Consider the following 7645-nt stretch of genomic DNA (forward strand, 5'->3'; position numbering starts at 1 on the left):
CCCAAGCAGTGTACACTGTCCCCAGTTGTAGTCTTTTATCCCTCACTCTCCTGCCACTCTTTCCCCCAAGTCTCCTAAGTGTCCATTGTATCATTCTTATGCCTTTGCGCCCTCATATCTTAGCTCCCACTTATGAATGAGAACATGTGATGTTTGGTTTTCCATTCCTGAGTCACTTCACTTAGAATAATGGTCTCCAATTCCACCCAGGTTGCTGCAAATGCCATTATTTCATTCCTTTTTATGACTGAGTAGTATTCCATGGTATATATATATATAAAATATATATTTTTTATATATATATAAAAATATATTATATATAATACAATATATACAATATATATAATATATTTTATCTATTATATAAAATATATGCATCTATATAAAATATATAATATATATAATATAATATATATAATAATATATAATATAATATATTTTTTATATAATATATAAAATACATAATATAATATATATTTATATATATAAAAAACATTTCCTTTATCCACTTGTTAATTGGTGGGCATTTGGGCTGGTTCTATATTTTTGCAATTGTAAATTGTGCTGCCATAAGCATGCATGTGCAAGTATCTTTTTTGTACAATAACTTCTTTTCCTCTGGGTAGATATCCAGGAGTGGGATTGCTGGATCAAATGGTAGATTTACTTTTAGTTCTTTAAAAATTTTTCACACTGTTTTCCATAGTGGTTGTACTAGTTTACATTTCCATATGGTGAACTCTTGAGCGGAGATGACAGGTCAGTGATGGTGGCTTCTGTAGTTCCCTCAGGGAATGGGGGGGCCACTAACATAACCTTCACGGGCTGCTGCCCTCAGCCAGTGAGCTGGAGAGGGCAGGGTGAGGCAGGAGAGGAGCCAGGCAGCTGTGGAGCGAGACCCTCTCCTCCAGAACACCTCTAAAGATTAAAGCGCCCCAAGATGTGTCCATCATCCCCACATTCCACCATGCAGCCTGGCCTCATGTGTTCTTCTTGGAGGGAAGGGGTAATGTTTTTGGGGTTTTGTTGTTGTTTTTTTTTTTTTTTTTTTTTTTTTCTGAGACAGAGTCTCACTCTGTCACCCAGGGCGGAGTGCAATGGTGCGATCTCTGCTCACTGCAACTTCCACCTCCAGGGTTCAAGCGATTCTCCTGCCTCAGTCTCCCACGTAGCTGGTGCCCACCACCACACCTGGCTAATTTTTGTATTTTTAGTAGAGACAGGGTTTCACCATATTGGTCAGGCTGGTCTTGAACTCCTGACCTCATGATCTGCCCGCCTCAGCCTCCCAAAGTGCTGGAATTGCAGGCATGAGCCACCGCGCCTGGCCGGGGAAGGGTAATTTTATTGTGGCCAAACATGTACAACATAACACTCACCATTTTCACTGTTTTGTAGTGTACAGCTCACTGGCCTCATGTGCACACACATTGTTGTGTAGCCATCACAGCTTTGCATCTCCAGAACTTTTGCATCTTCTCCAATATTCATATGTAACCAGTAAGCAATAACTCCCCTTTCCAGCTAACCCCAATCTGCTTTCTGTCTCTATGAATTTGCCTATTCTAAGCACCTCATATCAGTGAAATCGAACAGTATTGTCCTTTTGTATCTGGCTTCATTCACTTGCCATGTCTTCAAGGAGCATCCATGTTGTGGCATGTGTGAGAACTCCATCACCTTGCTCCCCCCACTCCTTGTTTTTTTAACCAAGTCTTCTTTGTCACTGAGGCTGTAGTGCAGGGACGTGATCATGGCTCACTGCAACCTCTGCCTCCCAGGCTCAAGTGATACTCCCACCTCAGCCTCCCCAGTAGCTGGGACTACAGGCATGCACCACCACACCCAGCTAATTTTTTGTAGAATCAGGTCTTCGCCAGGTTGGTCAGGCTGGTCTCAAACTTCTGGGATCCCACCTGCCTTGGCCTCCCAAAGTGCTGGGATTATAGGCATGAACCACCACGCCTGGCACCTCACCCTATTTTAGGAGGGTGTGTTAACCTTCTACCACCATGCCCCTATTGACTGAGAACACGAATAATAACAAAGGTTGCCTTGAATTCAGTCCATGCTTTGAAGTTATTATTTTTAAACTACAACAGCATCAATGAGCATTTGAAAATCATAGTTAATGCATGGATGTCACGTGTTCACCCTGCAGACTGTGCTGGGGAGTAAGTAGATTCTCAAGCTCTGGCACGAACCCCTGACCTGCACCCCACTGCCAGGATCTGCAGGCTGGCATCTCACCGCAGCACCCCGTGTGATTCTCCAGGAGGCCTCATGTAGACACACATCTCCAAGCCCCCACTTCACATCAGGAGGGGAGGGCCCCAGTTAGGCTGCCAGCTCCTGGCCAAGGGGTGGCCAGCATGAAGAATGAGCCCTGACAGCCTTTGAGGTTTTCAAAGCACACCAGGGCTGAATCTATGGCATAATCCCCTCAGCAGGGCTGCAAGGACGGCAGGACGAACACTGTGCTGTTTGACATTCAGTGAGTGTCATTGAACAACACACTTATCATTCATGCCACATGCCACTAACCCAGGACCCTCAGCCACCAAGCTGAGCCATTTCAGAGGGAATCAGGACAACTAAGGATATCAGAAAGTCATTCCCTCAACATGTGGAGACAGGAGAGGCCACACTGCATACGAGGCTGGAATTTGGAGTCCAAGCAAACCCCAGATGCATGGTTGTCCTGGCTGTGAAGGGGGCCTCTCTGTCCTCCCCCAGTATCTTCCCTCTCAGCCCTGAGAAGTCTGGAACTCCACAAATCTGCTGGTTCTGGAAAGTGAGGGAGGGGGAGAGAAGGCAGTGGGTTGCCATGGTGACGGCAGCCAATCAGAGATCCTCTGCTGCTAGGGGAGGAGCAAGTTCAGTCTGAGTCCCCCTCACTAACTGTGAAGGAGGGTGGGGCTGGAACGGGGGATGGGGGAGAAAGAGACAGGACATCACTGCCTAACAGCAGAGACCAAGGTGGGGGAGAGGAGTCATGGGGAGGGCTGCTTTATTTCTAGGATTACGTAGTTTCCATTTGGTACTAGGTTGTGATGGTTACACACACACACACACACCACACACACTCAGTACATCTCACAACTGCCCTGTGAGAAAGGGATTACCCACCCCATTTATTAAAAAAAAAAAAAAAAAAAAAAAGAAAAAAAAAAGACTCCAATGGGAAAAGTAACCTCAAACAGCCTGCCTGTCATGTAGCGAGGCCTAGATTTGAACTCTGGGGAATGGGATGCGGGAGACACTGGCGAGAGAGTGAGTAAGGAAAGCAGGGTAGAGCCGCGGCCCCAAAGACCTACTGGGTGGGAGAGTCCCTGGGACTTCCCTGAGATGGCATAAAGCAATACGTTGCTAAAACAAGAAACACAGTGATGGTAAGAAAATGTACGAAGAATCAAGTCCATAGAACCAAGGGTGAGGAGAGACCAAAATCAGAAAAGAAATCAGCAAGGTCAAAACTAGGAGACTCAGAAGGATGGGATGGCGATCAGGGAGCAGGTGGAGGGGAAGGCAAGGTGGGCGCTGTGCTCCTCACACGTCTATATGGAAGGCCCCTGTGAGCGCCGTTGAGAAAGGTGGGCTGGCCCTGGACCTGCCAAGTCAACTTCAGGTTAGACCTGTTGCTTGTGATCAATCTACTCAAATGCTGGACTTCAATCAAAGGAGCATAGGTCCCACACCGCACAGATCAGCAACATCACCTCTGCAGACACCACCTCTCACAGCCCAAGTTGCACTATAGCACCAATACTTGGATGGGGTGTGTGCGGCCATTCCCTGAATCCCCACACATTGCCTGGCTGCACCATGGGGACCCGATTCCTATAGCTCTGCCCAGGAATCCCAGGGCAGCCACTGCTCGGTGACTTGACTTCACCATACAATAACTCACACTCACAGCCTCTCAGGCACAAAGGAAGGGGCCCCTGCCCTTCTCGGAGGTAGTTCTACCATAGGACCAGCTGGGAAGTCACCCTGAAGACCCTCATGGAGCCTGGGATTTCTTCCCAACCCTCAGAAAAGGCGGACCTAGTCTCACATGGGAATTCATAGTATCTAATCCATACATGCGTCTCTCTTCCACTCACACCGATGTGGTTTGTAAAAACTATAGAACATCAACGGGAATTTATCAATGGGAAATTGCAGTTTGTGGGATTTTCTTCTGTAGAATTTGTTGAGTTGAACATTATCAGTTATTGACTTGAAACAAGTAAAAACATGTTTGCACTGTCTAATTTTAAAAATGTGAACTCATGTTATGTCACCTGAAGAGTGGCTCTCCTGACTCATATGCTCTGGAGACACTAGTGGCTTAGATTTTCCTTCAACCAATTAAAACACAAATCAACTCAACCGATTTGAAGCCAAGCAAAGCTGGATTGCTAGAGCTGTTTGTTTATGCCCATGGTTAGATTTGTTAACTAAATTGTAATGGCGGTTAATATTTATAACCACAACATATGATGTTTATAAAAGCAATATTTATCAAGTGAGCTAAAACCTGTAAATCACTTAGAACAGTGCCTGGCACACAGTATGGGCTCAGTAAATGTTAGCTATTATTATGATGTCATTAAATACAAGAGCAGACTGTAAATGAATCTTAGGTTTGCAAGTAACAGAAGCACATTCCAAGGCTGTTTATTTAAAAAAAAAAAAAAAGACAATTTATATTAAAATCTAACAGTAAAACAAATTTTAAATATTCACTAGGCATGGTGGCTCTCATCTATAATCCAAGCACTTTGGGAGGCCAAAGCAGAAGGACTGCTGAGCGCAGGAGTTCAAGACCAGCCTGGGCAACATAGCGAGACCCCATCTCAACAACAACAAAAAAATTTGAGAAACAAAAACAAACAAAACCCATTCAATCCAATTAGAAAAGGGGCAAAAGATATGAAGAGATGTTTCACCAATGAGGATATATAGATAGCAAACATATGCATGACAAAATATTCAACATTACTACCATAAGGCAAGTGCAATTTAAGACCATGATAAGGCCTCACTTGAGGTCAGGAGTAGGAGACCAGCCTGGCCAACATGGCAAAACCCCATCTCTAATAAAAATACAAAAATTAACCAGGTGCAGTGGCACGTGCCTGTAACCTCAGCTAATTGGGAGGCTGAGGCAGGAGAATCACTTGAAGCCAGGAGGCAGAGGTTGCAGTGAGCCGACATTGTGCCACTGCACTCCAGCCTTAGAGACAGACAGGACTCAGTCTCAAAAAAAAACAAACCAAAAAAAAAAAAACCAGTAGGCCAGGCACAGTGGTTCACACCTGTCATCCCGGCACTTTGGGAGGCCTAGACATTTTATCTCAGGAGTTCAAGACCAGCCTGGGCAACATAGTGAGACTCCTGTCTCTATTCATTAAAAGAAAAAAAAATAGTGACAATACCAAATGCTGGTGAGAATGCACAGAAACTAGGTAGTTCATGCATTGCTGGTGGCAACGGAAAATGGTACAACCATTCTGGAAAGTTGTTTGGGGGTTTCTTAACTAAACATATACCTGCCTGATCACCAAGCAATTGCACTCCTGGGCATGATTCCAAGAGAAATGAAAATATATTCACACAAAAATCTGTACACAAATATTCATCACAGTTTTATTCATAAAAGCCCCAAACTGGGCCGGGCGCGGTGGCTCAAGCCTGTAATCCCAGCACTTTGGGAGGCGAGGCAGGCGGATCGAGGTCAGGAAGTCCGAGACCATCCTGGCTAACAGGGTGAAACCTCGTCTCTATTAAATACAAAAACTAGCGAGGCGAGGTGGCGAGCCTGTAGTCCCAGCTACTCGGGAGGCTGAGGCGGAAGAATGGCGTGAACCGGGGCCGGAGCTTGCAGTGAGAGCTGAATCCGGCCACTGCACTTAACCTGGGCGACAGAGCGAGACTCCGTCTCAAAAAAAAAAGCCCCAAACTGGAAATAACCAACGTGCCCCTCAATAGGTGAACGGATAAACAAACTGTGGTTTATCCATACCATGGAATGCTATTTGGTAACAAAAAGGGATGAACTACTGATACACACAGCAACTTGAGTGGATCTCAAGGGAATCAAACCGAGAAAAAAAAAAAAAAAAAAGCCAGTCTCAAAAGGTCACAAAGTGTATGATTCCATTGATAGAATATTCACAAAAGGACAAGATTATAGAAGTGGAGAACAGACTGGTAGTTGCCAGGAGCTAGGAGTGGTGGAAAGAAGGAAGGATGACTCTAAAAGGGGTAGCAAAAAGAAAATCTTTGTGGGATGGAACAGTTGTGTGTCTTGATTGTGGTGGTAGTTACACCAGTCTACACATGGGATAAAATGACGTAGAACTATAGAAACACATTGCACCCATTTCTTGGTTTGACATTGTACCACAGTTTTGTAAAATGTAACCATGGGAGGAACTGAGTAGAGGGTAGGTGGGACCTCTCTATACTATGTTTGCAACTTCTTCTGAATCTGTAATTATTTCAAAATAAATAGTTACCAGAAAAGAAAAGGGGAGAAAAGGGGAGTTGGGAATAATTTATGGAACCCAAAACAGAGGGTTCCTTCCAAAAAAGAAGAGTCAGGAAAGCAATCATGAGTCAGTCATTTCTTTCTCTCTCTCTTCCTCTTTTGTTCTCTCTCTCACTCTTTCTCTCTCCCTCCCTTTCTTTCTCTCTCACCCTTTCTCCCTCTTTCTCTCTCTCTTTCTTTCTCTTTCCCTGTTTCTCTCTCTCTCTTTCTTTCTCTTTCCCTGTTTCTCTCTCTCCCTTTCTTTCTCTCTCTCCTTCTCTCCTGCTCTTTCTCTTTCTCTCCCTCTTTCTCTCTCTCCTTCTGTCTCCCTCTCTTTCTGTCTCCCTCTTTCTCTCTCTCTCCCTGTTTCTCTCTCCCTTTCTTCCTCTCCCTCTTTCTCTCTCTCCTTCTTTCTCTCTCCCTCTTTCTCTCTCTCCCTCTTTCTCTCTCTCCCTTTCTTTCTTTCTCCCTCTCTCTCTTCCTCTTTCTTTCTCTCCCTTTCTTTCTCTTTCCCCCTCTTTCTCCCTCTCTCTTTCTCTCTCTCTCCTTCTGTATTTCTCTGCATCTCCTCTCTCTGCAAAGCTGCGTCATTCATCTTTGCAGACCACCTTCTGTGCTGCTCCTGCATGTGGCTGCCTCACAGCCATGAAGGATGCCAGTGCTTTTTGGTGGCACTAGCGTTTGTTGTAGTTGGGCCACACAGAGAAACTCATTAGCCTTCTCTTAGATTCAGTTCAAAGCTCTCAGGAAAACAAAATCCACTAACCCTGCCTGAGCCTGGGGTCCATGCCTCTTCCCATGGCAGTGGGGTCGCACAGTACAGATGTAACTGCCTCCGGGAATATGGTCACTTCCTCCTTTCTACACAGAGGTGAGGTCCTGATCCCAGGCAACGCCCCTTTCTCCTCCAGATCAGTCCCAGATGGATGGGTCTATAAAGCAAATGACAAAAGCCCACCATCTATAACCTGATACAGAACACTGGGAGAAATGCTGGCCAGTAGCCATAAAGCTTTCCCACTTAAACACAAAGAAGGAAGGACCCTCAAGACAGAAGCCCCTGGGCAGGCTACTGGTGTTGAAACCACCTTTCCAAAAATTATTATCAGTGAGAAAATTATGGCAGTG

This window comes from Papio anubis, chromosome 8 (assembly GCF_008728515.1).
Source record: "Papio anubis isolate 15944 chromosome 8, Panubis1.0, whole genome shotgun sequence".
Classification (NCBI taxonomy): Eukaryota; Metazoa; Chordata; class Mammalia; order Primates; family Cercopithecidae; genus Papio; species Papio anubis.